This window comes from Lacerta agilis, chromosome 15 (genome assembly GCF_009819535.1).
Source record: "Lacerta agilis isolate rLacAgi1 chromosome 15, rLacAgi1.pri, whole genome shotgun sequence".
Taxonomy (NCBI): domain Eukaryota; kingdom Metazoa; phylum Chordata; class Lepidosauria; order Squamata; family Lacertidae; genus Lacerta; species Lacerta agilis.
The window spans coordinates 38,895,820-38,914,521 of NC_046326.1; the positions used below are offsets into that span (position 1 = coordinate 38,895,820).

Sequence of the window (18,702 nt, forward strand, 5' to 3'; positions counted from 1 at the left end):
TGGGGCGGAGAGGTCTTTGTCTTTCGGATGCTTCTCCCACACTCTTCCGTCACCTGACCACAGCAGAGGTGTGAGGGAGGAAGCAAACTGTTCCACCTACTGATGCCAAAATATTTCTCTCTCCCCCGTACCACCCCCTTATTTTTTTTAGCTAAACGAAGATGCATCTGTGTTTCCTAAGTTTAGGTTGTTTCTTTTTCATGGAAGAGTTGGATTATTTCCCCCATATCTGGCCTTCTGCAGTTGTTCTTTGGGGACATAGGGTTTTATTTGGGGGGTACACTTTTCATAAACCACCTGTTTCTTGAGAATCCCCACTATTTTGATCCATTTTATTTTTAAGCAATCCTGGTGCCCTTCATATGTTTTTGGACTAGAACTCCTATTGATCTCAGCCACAGTCTATGGCCTGATCCAACAGGGCTCTTCTTCATGCTCTTATGATGATTGTTCTCATCCCATGGCTGTGGGAAATCTTCACAACGCCATGAATCAAATCATTTTAAAATTCAACTAAGCACCGCCACAATATTTGTGGGAAGGGTAGATTTGCAGGTGGCTGCAAGGGGCAGGAGAAACCACAAAAAGTTGCCTTTCTTCTTGTCTCATGGTGGATACCGCCCATTTCTTTATTTTGCCCGAGCCTAGTCCACTCAGCTACCTTAGTAAACACACAAACACACCAAAAAACAACACAAAAAAACACGTTTAAATTGCGTTATAACACTGTGACACCAAATGGTGCTGTGGAGTTCCGTCTTTCAGCAACTCGATTTCCCGTTATGAGGTTTACAGTGTGTTTTCCTTAAACTTTTTTTTTGATGTGTCTAGAACTAGCCTAAGAGAAGTTGGGACTTTCTCCCTCTGTCTTTAGCCCTAGGTTAAAGCCAGTGTGGTGTAGTGGTTAAGAGTGGTAGACTCGTAATCTGGGGAACCGGGTTCGTGTCTCCACTCCTCCACATGCAGCTGCTGGGTAACCTTGGGCTAGTCACACTTCTTTGAAGTCTCTCAGCCCCACTCACCTCGCAGAGTGTTTGTTGTGGCGGAGGAAGGGAAAGGAGAATGTTAGCCACTTTGAAACTCCTTCGGGTAGTGATAAAGCGGGATATCAAATCCAAAGTCTTCTCTTCTAGGTGAGTACAGGGTTTCATTTTAAGGAAGGCTTCCATTTTAAGGAACTCTACCATGTTTCTAACCATATCAAATAACTCCTATGCAGTTCTTCCATCTCTGGGCCCCATTGCTCCTACCTGCTGGCTGCCTATTCTTATGAACAATTAAATGGGCCTATTAAATGCTGGCCACATGACCCGGAAGCTGTACGCTGGCTCCCTCGGCCAACAAAGCGAGATGAGCACCGCAACCCCAGAGTCGTCCGCAACTGGACCTAACGGTCAGGGGTCCCTTTACCTTTACTAATAAATGTGCATGCCAAAAGCACAAATCCTACTCCACTCAATAGGAAACTGTTGGCTCCTGTGTCAGTTTAAAGTCCACATAGTTATTTCTTTATTGTTGTCGTTCAGTCATGTCCGACTCTTCGTGACCCCATGGACCAGAGCACGCCAGGCACGCCTATCCTTCACTGCCTCTCGCAGTTTGGCCAAACTCATGTTAGTAGCTTCAAGAACACAGTCCAACCATCTCATCCTCTGTCGTCCCCTTCTCCTTGTGCCCTCCATCTTTCCCAACATCAGGGTCTTTTCTAGGGAGTCTTCTCTTCTCATGAGGTGGCCAAAGTACTGGAGCCTCAACTTCAGGATCTGTCCTTCTAGTGAGCACTCAGGGCTGATTTCTTTGAGAATGGATAGGTTTGATCTTCTTGCAGTCCATGGGACTCTCATTTCTTTATTAACATTTATTTATTTTGAATTTTATTTTGCAGGTTGTAGGTGCCACTTAATCTGAGCGATTTAAATAAAAGTCACTGAAATACACTTAACAGCACAGAAATACCACCAACGGTACCAAAAAGGACTGATAATAGTATTAGAACATTGAAATATCATAGAAACATATGAAGCCGTATTACACTGAGTCCATCTAGCTCAGTAATGTCCACACTGACTGGCAGCAGCTCCCCAGGGTTTCAGGCGGGAGTCCCTACCATCCCTACCTGGAGATGTCAGGAAGGATCATGGGCCTTTATACCTTTGATGTGGACTCTTGCTTTTAAAAGGGTGACCTTTACATATGCTCATCAAAAGGGGAGTGTTCACATGCCTCAGAGGAAGCATTTTTTTTATTCCCACTTCATGTGTGACCAGGGCATTGAACCCTGAAAGCAACTTCACAGAGTAAGGTAGAGCGAGGCCTGCCTTCAATTGAAGATTCCTCCGACTGCAAGGGACTTAGGATATTGTTCACTGGCAGATTGACATACAATATTATAAACTGCACTTCCTGTGACTGAGAAGTACTTAACCTTGAGGCTTCCCAGGGCTTCCTCCTGACTTACGATGTCCTTTTTATAGGACGGTTGATGCTAGTGTTTGAGTGATTTCATTGCCAACTCCCCCGTTCTATGGGGTTTTATTTTTTAAAAGGCCTACTGTCCAATTTAATGGGCAGTAGGCCTTAAAAATACCTACCCCTTTAATAGTGCTGCTGAATCTCTTGCCCTTAGCGATTCATCCCTCAAAAGCTGTGTCGCGAATGCCATTCGGAAATCCGTTAACACAGTAACCTTTGTCAGTCTCCCAATTCACCCTCCTCCTGGGGGTGACAGGAGACTGAGAAGGAGCCAAGTCTGGGAGAGATGACCTGCTGACCCACCTTAAGCTGGGGAGGAAGGAAGTGGTCTTTAAGGTAGCAGCGATGCCAGGACCTGCTGTGTGACACGCCCAGAGAGCCATTCCATTCTGATGTCGTTTGGGCCCTGAAAATGAAATGGGGAATGCTAATGGAACGCAGAATCCATCATACAAATGCTGCAAAACAGCCATGAGCTTGTTTTGAAGGCTTGCAATAAAAAATTCCTCCTGCGGTCATGTCGGCCCTTTGAAGCAGATCAGGATTTCTTCCTCACTGCTCTTCGTGCAAACGCATGCACACATTAAAAAAGAAAGATGCAGTAGTAGCTGTTATTGTTGTTATGCTTAAATAATACAGGAATTGGAAGAACCTTTACTTCGTTAAATTCAGTTCAGGTCCGCACTTCATTTGATAAAGAGGACTCTAGTCCACAAAAAATCTCCTAAAAATACTTTAAAGCTGTTTGTGGTGGGCTTGCCACAACAGTCTTTCATTGACTGGCCCTTTGGAAGCTGCAAATACAACCATAACTCATAGCCAACACTTTTGTGGACGAGAAAGAGACAGCAGAGGCTTTGTACATTGGTGTGAAGCAGGAGAAACCCTAATACAAGGGGTCAGATAATTTTAACATATTAAAAATATTATGAAAACCAAAGGGGCTGGCTTAGAAATTGACTACCAAAAGACAAAGTGGTGTTCACAAGCTTTGATGGCTGTCAAAAGCATTAAGACCATCAGGCGGGCTTGGCTGCTGGATCAGGCCATCTGGTCCAGCATCCTGTTCTCACAGTGGCCAACCAGATGCCCCAGTGGGAAATGCACAAGCAAGACCTGAGCACAAGACCACTATTCCCTCCTGCAGTTTCCAGGAACACAGTGGAAGGCCAAACATAGCCATTGTGGCTAGTAGCCACAGTCTTACCCTCCTTGAAATGGTCTAGTCTTCTTTTGAAACCAATGTAGTTGGTGACCATCGCTACCACTTGTGGGAGCAGAATCCAGTAGTTTAACTATGCGCTGTGAAGAAGTACTTTCTTTTTGTCTGAGGAGAGTCCCCGGGGCCAAACTGAGAGGCCTGGAGGGCCACACTTGGTCCTCAGGTCCGAGTTTCCCCACCCACCCTTTAAAGCAATGAATGTTTGCTTCCTCTTTGATACACTGTAGTTTCATAATCTAGGAGATAACATTAATAAAAGTTCTTGGGGCCTCTTGCCCATGTGGCAGTCTGAAGCAGGCATATCGGGCGGCAGAATCCTGTGGTGCGGCACTCCTATGGCACCCTGCCCACCCATGCCGCTGCTGCTGGGGTCATTCAGTGATTTCTTCTGGGAAGCTGCCACCGCCACCACACAACCAAAGTTAGCAAGGCTACAGCAGGGGGAGGGTGTCAGCCTTCCCATTTCAGGCAGCAAATGGGCAAGGCCACCCCTGGCAGTTCTTCAGTAGTCAAATGTGGAAGCAAATAGAACTTTCAGAACACCCCATCTCTCCATGGCAGACCTGTGGTGTTGAGAGAGTGTGTGTCTAAGTGATCCTATCTTGAAAAACATTAAACATTACAGACCGTTTCTATTTATTTTTCTCTTCCCGCCATTGTCCCCAAAATTAAGCTGCAAATGTAGCTATTGCTTTCCTGCTTTCCTTTCTTTCTTTCTTTCTTTCTTTCTTTCTTTCTTTCTTTCTTTCTTTCTTTCTAAAAGATTAATCATCCGTGTTTGGCAGCCAAGACAGATCCATGACAGCGATGAGTGCTTTTGATGCGCTGCTCCTGTCAGGGTAACTTCACTCCTCCCTACAGCGCCTCTCTCTCCCATCCTTCGCTCCTCGGTGACCGAGGAATCCTTGCAACATCTCATCACCACTAACTTGACTTACCTCACAGTTTATCTAACAAGTAATGACATCAAGGGTGTCTCTGAACCTCTGAATAAATGGTTGGAGACTTCTAAAAACATACACTGGACTCTACTTAGACTTCAAAGGTGGGCAGAATCCTAGGTTAATCAGGAGGCTATTTTTAAGTCCCTCTTCTTTCTCCCCCCCCCCATCCCCACTCTTTCGTCCCTCCATCCTTTTTAAAGAAGGAATGGGTGGGTGGGGATTTGAATAGAACTGGGAGGATATACATGACAGCTTGGCTTGGAGAAATGGGGGGGCAGGAGATGACCACGAAGGCTAGAAATGGCCAGTAGCCGTGATAGCTGTGCTCTGCTGCCACTTTTGGAGGCAGTGTGCCTCTGAATACCACTTACTGGGAGTCTCAAGTCGTCTGCTTGGCCACTATGGGAACAGGATGCTGGCTAAGCAGGGCTTGTGCCTTTTGCATCTGAGTGTGGTTGGTAGCACATGGGCTTCTAGAGAAAGATCAGGCAAGCTTGAAGTCTGCCTACCCTTGCTGTAAAGTGCCTTTACACGCTGACAACTTTATTTATTTGCTCAGTTTCTCAGTTGCCTAATAATCAAAGTTCTCTGGAGAGCAGGCAGATTAAAATCACAGTTTGAAACTCCTGTTAGTAACAGAACACAAACATACCAAAGCAGAGGTTGGTTTATGCTGATGATGTCAAGAGCTAGTTGATGAACATTCAGTCACAGGCTGGTGTGAGCAACAAGTGGAACTCGGGGTGAAGGGGTGGGGCTATGCAAATAGGATTAGCCTCAACTTCTTCATCATGCTTCATGTCCCCAGTACAGGAAACAGATTTGGGCTCTAAAGGTGTGCCCCTTCTCTTTCCCCTCCTCATTTAAATGAATGAATACCCATTCTCTCCCTGCAATACAAGTCTCAGTCCCACCTGATTGAGATCCCTGACTACTGGTCCTGCTAGCTAGGGGCAATGGAAGTTGTAGTCCAATGATTTCTGGGGACCCAAGGTTGAGACAGGCTGACCTAATGCACACATCCCAACCAGAGGCTGCATTACAAAGCCCTGAACAACTTGTGCCTAGGCTGGGTACCTCGGGGGCCACCTGAACTCTTATATCCGGATGAATTACTGAGATCATCTACAGCAGCAGCATTAGTCGTTCCCCAAGTTTGTGAGGCCCATCTGACAACAAAAAGAAACTGAACTTTTAGTGTCGTGAGCTGGGTAATATGGAATACTCTGCCAATAGAGATTCAACAGGTGCCTTCAATTTCAACTTTTACATGCCTGCAGAAAACTCTTTTTAGTCTGTCAGACTTATGCAGGCAGTTAAGAATACATCTTTCAATGATAGCTAGCTAATTTCTGATTTTAACATTTTTATGTGATTTTTATTGTATGGTTATATGTGTAATTGTTGTAAACCATTTTGTGGATTTTTTTAATGAACAGTGGTACATTGTTTTTTTAATATACAGTGGTACCTCTGGTTACAGACGCTTCAGGTTACAAACTCCGCTAACCCATAAATAGTACCTCAGGTTAAGAACTTTGCTTCAGGATGAGAACAGAAATAGTGCAGCAGCGGCACGGCAGCAGCAGAAGGCCCCATTAGCTAAAGTGGTACCTCAGGTTAAGAACAGTTTCAGGTTAAGAATGGACCTCCAGAACGAATTAAGTTCTTAACCCAAGGTACCACTGTAAATATATACATAGGACACATATACACAGCAGTCCTGGCAATGCACAAGTCTTCCAGTCATAGTCACCTGCTACCCATCATAGTAGCAGGTGTCTTTTTGCTAGTGCTTGCAGATCCAACTGGGAACTCTGCAACACCCAAATGAGATGCTCTTGATTAGGCTCAGTATTAGAAGGCAGGTTGTTATGTCAGCCCCTGCTCAGCAACGAGAAGGCTTGTGCAGCAGTGTGGCTAAAAACCTAAGGCTGTGCACACACCAAACATTTAAAGCACATTCCATACAACCGAAGAATCATGGGAACTGTAGTTTGTTGAGAGTGCTAGGAATTATAGCTCTGCAAAGAGTAAACTAAAGTTTGCAATTTTTAGAAGATATTCCTCATGAAAATTAATCAATGTGCACATTTTTGCACGTAGTTTTGCCTGATACAAACACATTTTCAAATAAAATTTCTGTAATAGAATGCATTTTTCTATGTTGTTTTACTTAATTTAATGCATTTTAATGCACACTTTATCCTAGTAAATGCATTTTTGTGCACATTGCCCGGTTGGAGAGCTGCATTGCAAGATTCAGAGAAGTGCGAGTTTTGAAAGATTGCTGTGCTTTCGTTCATGTGTCGTTTCAGAAAGTGCAAATTGGGTAAATTTATATTCAAAAGCAAACTATACAAATGGGAAGATAAGAAATCACTTTCATATTGCTTTTATTTGGATAGTTTTATGGGGTAACACAAGAAGGAGGTCCATGCTGCCTCTGAGCATACAAACTAAAAGTTCAAGATGGGGGAAAGACAGCTTGAGGCCCCTTAGAGAAAGAGACAAGAATAATGAAGGATGGATGAGAAAATGCAGTTTACAAGTGGCTATATCATAATCCTATTCTTGCCCTTCTCCAGGATTCTCCATTCCATTCCACCCTTTCCCTCCCCTCTCCCAACTGACACTCAGCATTCCATTGCTATTGAGTGTGATCAGTCTTCCACCCCATACATTTTATTTTTTGCTTTTGCACTTCTGCAAATCATGGGATTTCCATGAGCATGCTGATATCTCACTCCAGTTGCTGGCGCTCAACATCTGAATTTGTTATTAGAAGCAGAGGTAATGAGTTTTGAAAAGAACGCCATGTAAGCTAGTTGATCTCTCCACCTCTATGGGCAGTGAAATTCCAGAAATTAAATTAGTTATATAAATCATTACATACATACATTATACATATACAGAACAATCATTATTGGGCAAAGCAATATTTTGACAAATGGAGTCATACCTTTTGTAGAGTTTCTGGATCTCAAAGCAAAACACTGGGTATTAAACATGTACCTAAAACCTGTTTTTCCACTTAGCAGAGTATTATGGAATGACATCTGGTGCATTCAAGTTTTTGTTTTTTTTAATATTTGTCCAAAACAAAATAGCCACAATCCGTTTTTCTGGAGAGGCGAGAGAGCTGATAGTGTGTTCAATCGATAATACCACTCTTGCATCCAAATCTTAAAAGCAATTCATGTTTCTCAGCAGTCCTTACAAGAGCCCTGTAAGGTAGGAGGATCATGGTGATGATGGTATTTATATCCTGCCCATCTGGCTGGGTTTCCTAGCTAGGCTTGCTTATTCTCGTACTCCTACTGGAAGGACTGAGACTGGAATCTGCAGAAAAGAGATGTCCCCAGATTTACTTAAAAGGTATACCTACTTAGCCAATTGTATCATTAGCAGCTACCTCTGTAGGGCAGATGTGGAAATACAGCACAGCTGTTACGCTTCCATAACATTTTGTAAGCCATTATCTGATTAGATATCCTGGTGTCACTGAGGGTACATCAAAAGCCAGAAAGGAAAGAAGCACCATTCTCCAACCCCTCCCCCCCCCCACAGAAAGCTGATTGCCCTGAATGAAATTCTGAGTTGCCACAGGCGGCTGAATCCTAAAACTGGAGGAAGATAACTTACTACCACCTGAAGATGGGACTTTGTATGTTTTGGGTGGAAAGAAGTGTTCTTCAGCCTTAAGGTCAAGGGTGGAGAACCTGTGACGATGAAGATGTTATTAGATTCCAATGCCCATTAGCCCAACCAATATGGCTAGTGGTCAGGAATGACAGGAGTTGCAGTTCAGTAACACCAAGAGGTCCTGAAGAGGTCCTGAAGAGATCCTGAAGTTGAGGCTCCAGTACTTTGGCCACCTCATGAGAAGACAAGACTCCCTGGAAAAGACCCTGATGTTGGGAAAGATGGAGGGCACAAGGAGAAGGGGACGACAGAGGATGAGATGGTTGGACAGCGTTCTCGAAGCGACTGGCATGAGTTTGGCCAAACTGCGGGAGGCAGTGGAGGATAGGGGTGCCTGGCGTGCTCTGGTCCATGTGGTCACGAAGAGTCGGACACGACTGAACGACTGAACAACAACAACAACACCAAGAGGAGCACAGGGTCCCCAAATTGGTTCCTATTGACTTTTTTTCTAGTATGCCACCTAAGCTTGAATCTCCAGCTTTGTTCATTTAAAAACTACTGTGTTCCTCTCCCTATTCTCTGTCTGATAAAGAACATGCATCTCTCACTTATGACTGGAGATGGATCCAAGTAACTGTTGGATTATATCATTTCAAAGCTAGTGAATCCTGCCATTTTTTTACTTGTTTGTTCCAGCACCGCAGCCTGAGCTCTGCGTACTATCTAGTAGTGCAGGGGTAGGGAACTTGTGGCTCACCAAGTGTTGTTGCACTCCAGCTCCCATCACCCCTTGTCACTGGCCATTCTGGCTGAGGTTGATGGGAGTCTAACAACATCTGAAGGGCAACAGGTTCCCCATCCCTGCAGTTGAGTTACATCCCCATTGAGGCTGTGATCCTATACACCAGGCAGTAGTGTTGGTTGGTGGCTAATTGGTGGAAGGCAGGGAGACCAACAGTAGGCGGAACCAGAACCAACAAAAGGCAGAGCCAGCTAATTAGTTTTGCCCCCGTCCTCCTCTCTGCTGAGCACTATCAGGGCAACACTGAGACTAAGGAGGATGAGCTAGTGCCACCCCTAGATGGGTTGTAAGGAGGAAGGCAAGCAGGTGGGGGTTGGCTGAGACCAGTGTGAGGTTGGTGTGGTAGTGCCCCATTTGCCCTAACAGCTGGCAGCCTCTAGTGGCTGGCAGAATGTCTCACTGAACTCAGTGAGACTTACCTTTGGAGTAGGATCGCTCTGCAAATTGACGCTCTCCTCTCCTACTCCCTTCCTAAAACTGTGACTATGCAGGCTTTGTGGATCCAATTATGACAGCTTTTTCTCTCTCCTCTCAAGCTGGGATTTTCTTAACATGCAGTCTGGATTGATGAGTTTTGGAGAACTCTAAAGGTTGCTCATGACTTTGCAACATTTTGCTTGACCTTAATAAAAAGTATTTCCCAGTAGCAGATTTTGACTTCCCCACCACTGCCCCAGCAAAGCAACACTGTTTCCAATGCTTTTTTTTTTTAAGAGCGGACCTGCAGATGAATATGTTTTCTGTTTGAATGCTAAATGGATGCTTTCTGAATAAGCCACTGTCTGAAATTCCAGGTGGTTGTTAAGTGCTCTGTCTAGCTTCTCTTTTTGCCTGGTGGAGGAACGTTGTATAAATCCAAAGCTTGTACAAACTTTTTACACTGGCAGGCAATCCATTTGATAAAACATATACTAGAAACACAAGATGGTTAGGCTATTGGTGACTCCACTTGTGGATTCCTTCCTCTCCCATTGGGCTGTGATGAAAATGAAATTCCACCTGAAGTAGATGCAGAGGCAATTTTTATGGGTCCTTGCAGGGTGGGGAAACAGTGGTAGAGGCTATTAGGAGAAATGTTTTAATTTACAGTATTTGATTCTGAAGTAAAAACAGATCAGATTGCCAGTAGGATCCTGATCAGGAATGAGGCATGGTTTGCTAATCTCAGTTTTCTGCTTTTTCCTCTTCGGTCACATTTCATACCAAGGAGGAGTGCAGCTTTCTGATTTCTTATCAGTGGTGGTGCAGCTGTTTTCCATGCAGAAGATCCCAGGGTCAATACCTGCTAGTCAGCGTGGACAATACTAAGTAGGGAAGGATGAATCTGTCAATTTCGGTTTCTTGTTTTGCCAATCTTAAATTTAGTTCTCTGCATTTCCATACCAGTTTGCTTTTTTTTTTTACATAATAGCATGTATGAAAATTCAACAGCATTTTCCTTTGCATTTTTCCTAATAGACATTTTTTGGGGCAATGCACTTTCCCCTAATGTAATGCATTTTTAAATGTTATTTTCACGAATCTATGCATTTCGGTGCACCTCGGCATATGCATTTTGGTGGGGGGGGGTATGCATTAGTTGACTGGAGGACCGCATTGCAAAATTTGAAGAACTGCAAATGTTCATGGATGGCTATGTTTCAGTTCGCATATTTTTCTGGAAAAGTGTGAACTAGGTAAGTTTGCTTTTAAATTAGAACCAAATTGAATGTCTCCCCCATCCTTAATTAGTGAGCTAAATGGACCAATGGTATTGACTCAGTACCAGGCAGCTTCCTGTGTTCCTGTATACCAATTCTTTGTAATTCGAAGCAGCTTTGATGCTCAGTTCCACATGCCTGCAACTCTGGCTATTAAAGGAAAAGAGGATAGGAGATGAGAACTTTAACTTCGTCCAAGTTTACTATGCTGACCATTGTTGGCTTTTTAAAAATGTGTCATTAGAGCCCAGTATGTGTAATTCATTATTTAATTTTCCCACTGCCTCTTCCATCCTTCCCAAGGAATCTGAAGAGAAGTTCAAAGCAGTGTGTTCTGACAGTTTTTGGTACAAACACTCACTTTCTCTGTTTACATTATAGACATTGTTTCTTTTTAAAAAAATACATTAAAGCAGAGAGAACCTTTTAAGACTGCTTTATTTTATTTTAAAGTAAAATACTAAAAGTGCTGCTGCTCCAACAGGGGAAAGTTGACTGCACAAAAATCATAGCTGAGGTTTTGGGGGGCTGGAATACAACTAAGATAATTGTTTATAAAAGTATATAGATGGGATGGAGAGAGAGGAAGATATATAAATTTGGGGAGTCTAAGAAGAACTAGTGCAGGCATAGGCAAACTCTGCCCTCCAGATGTTTTGGGACTCCAGCTCCCATCATCCCTAGCTAACAAGACCAGTGGTTAGGGATGATGGGAATTGTAGCCCCAAAACATCTGGAGGGCCAAGTTGCCTGTGCCTGAACTAGTGGGTCACCCAAGCTGATTGGCCATAGCTTCAAGAGTCTCCATGGTGTAGAGAAAGTAGATAGAGATAAATTTTTTCTTCCTCTCATATAATACTAGAACTCAAGGACATCCAGTTAAATGGACCAGATGGGCCTTTGATTGATCCAGCAGGGCTCTTCTGATGTCCTTTGGAAGTGACAAAGAGAAGTGCTTCATTCAGTTTTGTGGAACTCATAGCCACAACAACACATGGCTTTGGACACTGTATTGGATAAATGGATCAAACAAATTTAATGGAGGAAAACGGGGGTCTACTAGTAGCCATGATAGCTTAAGGGAACCTCCACACTCTAAGCCAGTACACCTCTTAGGAATAGACACAGAGGACAAATGAGAGAGATTCTAGATGCCTTTCTTGTGGGCTTCTCTAGCCGACCTTTGGTCTGATCCTTCAAGCCCCTTAATTGTGTTGTTACAAAAGGTTAAGGGCAGAATCCAAACCACAAGCTAAGCATTTAAGGCTGCAATCCTGTGAACTTTTACTTGAGAAAAGCCTATTGAACAAAGTGGGTTTTACTTTACGGTAAAGATGCCTTGCTGCCTGTCCAATGAATAATAATTTTCTTCTGGCGATGGCACTGTGAATCTATCTCATGCATGTCTTGAGTCCTGATGCATAGTCTCTGGTAGGGCAGCCTGGCTAGGGAAACCTGTGGCCCTCCAGTCGTTATTAGACTCCAACTCCCATCAGCCCCAGCTCCTGTGGCCAATGGCCATGGATGATGGGAGATGCAGTCCGGCAACATCTGGAAGGGCTACAGGTTATTTACCTCTGCTCTAAATCCAATGTGAAAACATTGCTCCCGTTACTCTTCTTCTGTTTCACCAAACTCTCACAAAAGCTGGGTCTTAAAACGCAGTCAGAAAGTGTTGCAGGGCATTTCGATTGAATAAGTACATCTGAATTCATAGTTGGTGGCTGGAAGTGTGGGGAACTGAGCCAGTTCCTCTTTTGAGGAGGAAATGCACATGCATGCCAGCTCCTCTCTTGGAGATTTATTATATAAAGCTCAAATGTATACCTTACAAAAACGGGTGTACAGCAGGCCATGTTCAAAGGACTGGTATTGCTCTCCGAAGGCTAAGCGATGTTAATTGCTCCAATATGATTGTATATCTTTTGTGACTGTCAATGGCAAGGGGGATGGGCAGATTCAGAATTTTAAAAACTGTTGTTGTTTTTTGTTTTTTGAAACTCCTTAATTTGGTCTTTTAAATAATCACAAAATGAGTACCTTATTGTTTTGCTTTGTGCTAAACAACAAACAAACAAACAAACAAACCCCAAGATGGATGGGAAAATCCTATCCTTCCTATATTTGGGTTAAAGAAATCTGAGCCAAGTTATTAATTCAATGGTAAAATTATTAAACTTTATTAGTAGAGTTCCAGGATTGAAGGTCTTGTCAGAACAGATGAAAATGGCTGGATGCTTTGTTTTGTACATTGAATGTTATGTTTTAGGAGTTAACTAAAATGTAAGTTTACAAACAAAAAGCAATGGGATGTCTAAGACAGCAATTCTAAACACAATTATTAGGGAGGGGGAGAGAGTGGGTTGTATCCAATGTTAGCTCTGTTCTGAGCAAACCCACAGAAGTGAATAGGCATAACTGACATGGGTTCATTACTTTCAGTGAGTCTACGCTGAGTAGAATTTAGCCAGATATAATCCAATGGTGCTTCTGAGTAAAGATTAGGATCTTGCTGTAAGGCTGCACATTTACTTGGAAGTAAGCCCTACTGAATACAGTGCAGCTTAATTCAGAGTAAACATCCAGGCAGATCAGATTGCATATCTACAGTCCTGTCTATGCAAACTTACTTGATAGTAAATCAATATTGAATCTGCTAAATTTTACTTCTGAGTAAACATATGGTCAGCCTGTAAGTTACTTGGTCATACATTCCACTGAACAAAGCAAGGGTTTACTCCCCAGCAAATATGCATTGGATTGGGTTGAAATCTTGAACACACTTTACAAAGGAGAAAGCTTCATTAAACTTAGTGGGGCTTGCTTTTGAGTAAACATGCAGAGATTACTGGCAAGAACAGTCTTTTTGGATTGCATCAAAATGGTCTCCCATTCCTTGGCCTCTGTAAGATGTTTGCCCAGTAAAAATTTCCATTTAAAGAAATGGCAAAGGAAAATAATGACCTAATGAATAATACCTCTCCCTAGAAAGACAAACTGTTCAGCTATTAAGGGAGAAAAGTGAGAGTGGGGTAGAATGTTTAAGTGTGCAACTCAACCAAACCCAGCCACTTTTTAATGTTGCATTTCAATGGGAAATTTCTGAGATTTAAGTGTACTTCAACTAGTTCATGCAAATCCCCCCATCCCAAAAAGGGTTTGAAAAGGCCATTTATATGGATGGCAAAGTTTTGCAACTTATGAATGGGAAAGGCAAGAACAGACATTTTTACATTGGTGTCCCCCACTTCCCATAAACAATTTTGTTCCCCTATTCTGTCCAAGACCTTTCTCTCAAGGAAGAGAGGGGAGGACTCATTTTGGTTGCTTGCTATTTCTTTTTTAAAACTCTCCACCCCCAAACATTTTGGCAAACAGGCTACCCAGCTCTTAGTTGAAAGCTTCTCTTTCTCTTTCTCTCCTGTTGGCCACTCAAAACAAATAATAGTGATAAATCCTTTTCAGATGTTTGTGGAAATAAATCACTAGAAATTTAATTAATTGTTTCACCTTAACTTTGTCCGGTCATTCCTTGTTTCCGGACTGGACTGCTCCCATTACTAAGATTTTGGGTCTGCAGGAAAAAGCTGGTTTACTTGGCTCCTAAAGGTGTGAGATCTGGAAAAGTTACACAGATCCACACACCTCAAAAAGAGTGTGTAGGGTACCTTTGGGGAATCTTTCGGGGGGGGGGGAGCAGTGGAGAAGAGGACATAGAGGGCATTTCCAGATCTTCGGGGATATGTAGACTAAGTGCCCCTTTCCTAAATTTTGACCATTTATGGAAGGAGAATATAGCTTCTTAAAAAGGTCACATTTTGAAGAAGAATTCTGTGCCTCTAGGAAACTGGCTATATTTCCCCTTATAAGCACAGGTTGTTGTTTTTTTCCATTGCAGCTTGATGCAGCCTTAGGCAGACTGAATTTAAATTAAAATGAAATTTGCAGTGGGTTAAATTGAAGCAAACCTGCACACTTTTAACTCTGCTTACTGGGGCAAGACCAGTAGGCCCCAGTGGGGCCTTCCTCCTGTGTAATTGTGTAATATGGGCCTCTTATTCTGCATAGGTCACCTCCCACTTTTTTTAGCCCCACAACCAGCTTTCCGCAGTGAGTTTATTTCATGCTCTTTCCAGGGATTCTGTGCCTATTTTACTAGCTCACTCTTCAGCAGGACTCACTCAACAGTAAGCTCCATGGGACAAGTGAGCAAGGCTACTCATGTCTACACAGAAGTACGTGCCATGGGACTTGCTCCCAGGTTACTTTGCATGGAAGTAAATCCTCCTACTGAATGATGGAGTCCACTCATAAGATTACTCAGAGCAAGCATCATATTGCTTTGTAAGCAGGCATGGATTTAGGCAGTTACGGTAAATGCTACATTCCAACAGCAGGATCTGAACCCCTTCCTTGGAAGTAAGTACGAAGAGAAGGTCACTGTGTTTGGGGTTACTGGGCTGCATCGAAGCATTTTTTTAAAAAATAGGCGACCCCTCCCTAGTTCAAACCACCGCCGCCGCTTGTTGGGGTGTCATATGTGAAGTGGATTCGTTGCCAGAGTTTAATTTGATGCGGGGCATATATGCCAGGCAATAAGAAGAGTGCCTCGAGCGTGTGCAGAGTATCTGTGCGTCGCCACGGGCCAATCACAGCGAGACACACGCGCGTCGGGGACTGAATAGCCCCCAGGGTGTGATGGCAGTCCGGCTTTGACAACTCCACTAGCTATTTTGTGCCAATCCTTCGCCTTTTATTCACTTGCAGTTCTCATGTTATGCTAAAAAAAATGAACGCTGAAACGAAGCAAGAAACCCTTTAGCAGCAATTTTTTAATAAAAAATAAATAAAAATGGGATGGTGTTTATAGCTTGACTGTCTAATAATAAACGTTCCCCGAGCGCTTCCTTGAACGCAAATCGGCTGAGAGAAGACTCACCAAGGAACACCAGGATTGTTTAAAAACAGCACCGCCCCCCCCACTCCCTACGCAAGTCTCTCAGTATTACAGTTTAATGCGTCCCGATGGTTTGCATTGTAAGCGCCTCGGGGCTTTGGTCGCTCTACATAAATCCATGATCTTTAGAATTTAAAAAGAGAAAGAAATTCAGTTCAAAGTGTTTAAAAGATCGTGTTGAAAAACACCAGATCTTTAAATTGGGGGGGGGGGGAGTTTGCCAGAGGTAGAGGGGCGGAAGAGAAAAAGCGCAAGGCAAAATTGGAAGTCGATTTGGACAAAGTGGGGGGCGCAGACAAACAGACAAACAAACAAACAAACAAACAAACAAACGAAAGGGGTTATCTTTGCGTTCACAAAATCAGGCAGAGAATTTTTGGGGGCGGGAGGGGGACCTTACCTCCCTAGCCTAGATCGTGTCTTGACTTCACCACGGTGTTCTCAAGAAATGGATAATTAATTACCTGTATATGGCTTCAGTTTTTAAAATGTAGTGAGGGGGGGGGGTTAATTAAAAACAACAACAAAACCCACGCACAAGCATCTAAAAATCTAACCTGGAAAAGTTCAGGCTGATCATCCAAATATTTAATGACATCATTCGATGACATGAGACCAAACTCCTTTAAAAAGAAAAGGGGAAGGTCGCCACAAGCTCTCCAGAAATCCAGCCTAGCCATTCACTCCCTATGCAGGGACCAGTTTCTCAAGAGGAAGAAGCCCCACGGTGTGCCCAGTGAGGGCTTAAGTTGGCAGGGTAACACCGTCATCCTAAGCACGTCTACTCAGAAGTAAGCCTCCCAACTAAGTAAAAGAACTTTCTCCTAAGTCAAGCTCTGGGCAGCTTCTCCACCGCCTTTTGTTTGGGTCGCCCCTAAACAAAGAAACAAACAAAACACAAGCAAAAGGGTTATTACATTTAGAACACGCGTTTGGCTCTTTCCTCACGATAAAAGTTGCCCCTGTTCAAGGAAAGGGGGGGAGAATGTTACATTTCAGAGCCAAATAATCGCACGCAGCACCTGTTTTTCTTCCCTCTGCTCCTCTGATATAAGCAACAGGTAACAACAACCCACCTTTTTTAAATAGGAGGTTTGCTCTGGGTTGCTTTTTTTCCCACCGCCACAAAAGCCTTCTCTTCCCTTGCTCCCGCCTTCTCCTTCAGTATCAAACTTCTAGACAGCTCCGGATTATATACATAAATATATTTAAGGTCTGGGGGAAAATGGTTCATTAAAAGGCTGACCCCAGTTTACTTTCCCCCCCTCCCCCGCCTTCCAAATCTGCTTCTGTTCCCAATTTCAGCACCACGTGACGGTGGGAGTGAGTTTAGGGGGTTTAAATTCACTTTCAAGGATAGAAAAAAGGGGGGGACAGAAGTCTTTAATTTTTTTTTTAAGAGGGGGATAATCTTGTCCCATAAAGAGCCAGTAGTGTTTTGGGTTGTTTGTTTCGTAAATGCCATTGTCTTTCTTGGAAGGTCCACGGAAAACAAGAGTCCTTGTAAAAAAAAAATTCTCCCAAAACTTATTTTTTGGGGGGTGGGAAGGAAAGGCAGTCTTTGGAGTCGAGTTAAAACAAGCTGAGGTAAGATAATTCTCCCCTTGTTATGTTATGCAGTAAATGTGTGTATATATAATATTGCAAATAAAAGTGAATAACAGTGCATTATATACAGTATAGGTCTACTCAAAAGCAAGCCCCGCTGAATTACCCGGGTGTGTCTCTAGGATTGCAGATAAATGCGTGTTTAATTATTATTATTATTGTTTTTTTAATTGCAATCGGAATACAATTGGTTCTAATATCTCGGCACCACAAACCTCTTTAATGTCACTTCTAGCTTGCAATCCTATCTATGCAATTTACCTTGGAGGAAATCCCATTTAACTCAGTGGCGCATGAGTAGACCTGTGTATGAATAAATTAAAATGGGATAGCCCAGATGTAGCCTGTTGGAGGGCGCTAGATAATGCTGCAATCCTATGCACACTTTAAGTCCTAGGGGTTTCCCGAAAATGTTAGGATCGCGCTGAAATATATTTCTTTTGGCAACTCATATATATCTGTGACTTCTCACTGGTATACTAGCACCTACGGACAGGCTGCAATACACAACAACCTATTAATGTCGGTGGCAAAATTCAGATTTTGCGGGTGGGATTGTACTCGCGGACGTTTATCCCAACATCTTACTTTTGCACGCCTCACTAGACAAGTATCCACACGTGCCTTTGCACACGTGTAAATGTTCTCTGGAGGGTTCCCATTATCCATATGGATACAATACAAAGTTGGCGGGGGTTAAGCTTTGAAAACTAATCATGTGGATTTAGCTGAAGAGGTCAGGCATTTAAAATCTTAGACTGTAATTCTGTCCCCCTACCCGCCGCCACACCCGCTTCTAAAAAAATCATATTCTATGCTACAGAGACCATGTATTGCATTTTAATTATTTTTATTATTCTTCTGAAGTGGCTAAGGAGGAGAGTTTTTTAAAGTATCTTTCAATAGTTCACTCTCAGGTGCTGTTAACAGTTTTAAACTCTACTTTTTATTATCAGATTTTCTTCACTCTCCCCCCCCCTTCCCTATTTTGTGGAGTTGTTTCTTTGCTATTTTTCTTTCTGTCCTCCCCACTTCCCTATCCTCTTTTCTCCATTTCTTTGCGTGTTTGCTTTCCTCCAATATATTATATATGATTGCGTTCGATGGGGTTTAGTTCCTAAATCAATACACTCCCTAGTCCCATTGAATTAAATAGGACTTCTGAGTAAACATGCATGGGATTTCACTCCTAATCCCTTGCCCTTGACATTCATGCCCGCAGAGCGATCCTATACATCTCTACTCAGAAGTAAAATACCAATGGGCTCCATAGAATTCCTTGCCCTAGTCAGGACGCTCAGAATTGCGCCTTGACAAATGTTGTTTCTTTCTTTTTCATTTTGGAAGGT

At 43.1% G+C, this 18,702-nt stretch overlaps 1 protein-coding gene across 1 annotated transcript in view; it reads left to right on the forward strand.

Annotated features, from left to right (window-relative positions):
* The first annotated feature begins 17,314 nt into the window (after positions 1 to 17,314).
* Positions 17,315 to 18,702, forward strand: part of TBX4 (T-box transcription factor 4) — a 71,972-nt gene continuing 70,584 nt past the window's right edge. Inside the window, exon 1 of the mRNA XM_033172179.1 lies at positions 17,315 to 17,332. The gene's annotated coding sequence lies outside the window, so the exon portion shown is untranslated. The remainder of the gene's footprint in view (positions 17,333 to 18,702) is intronic.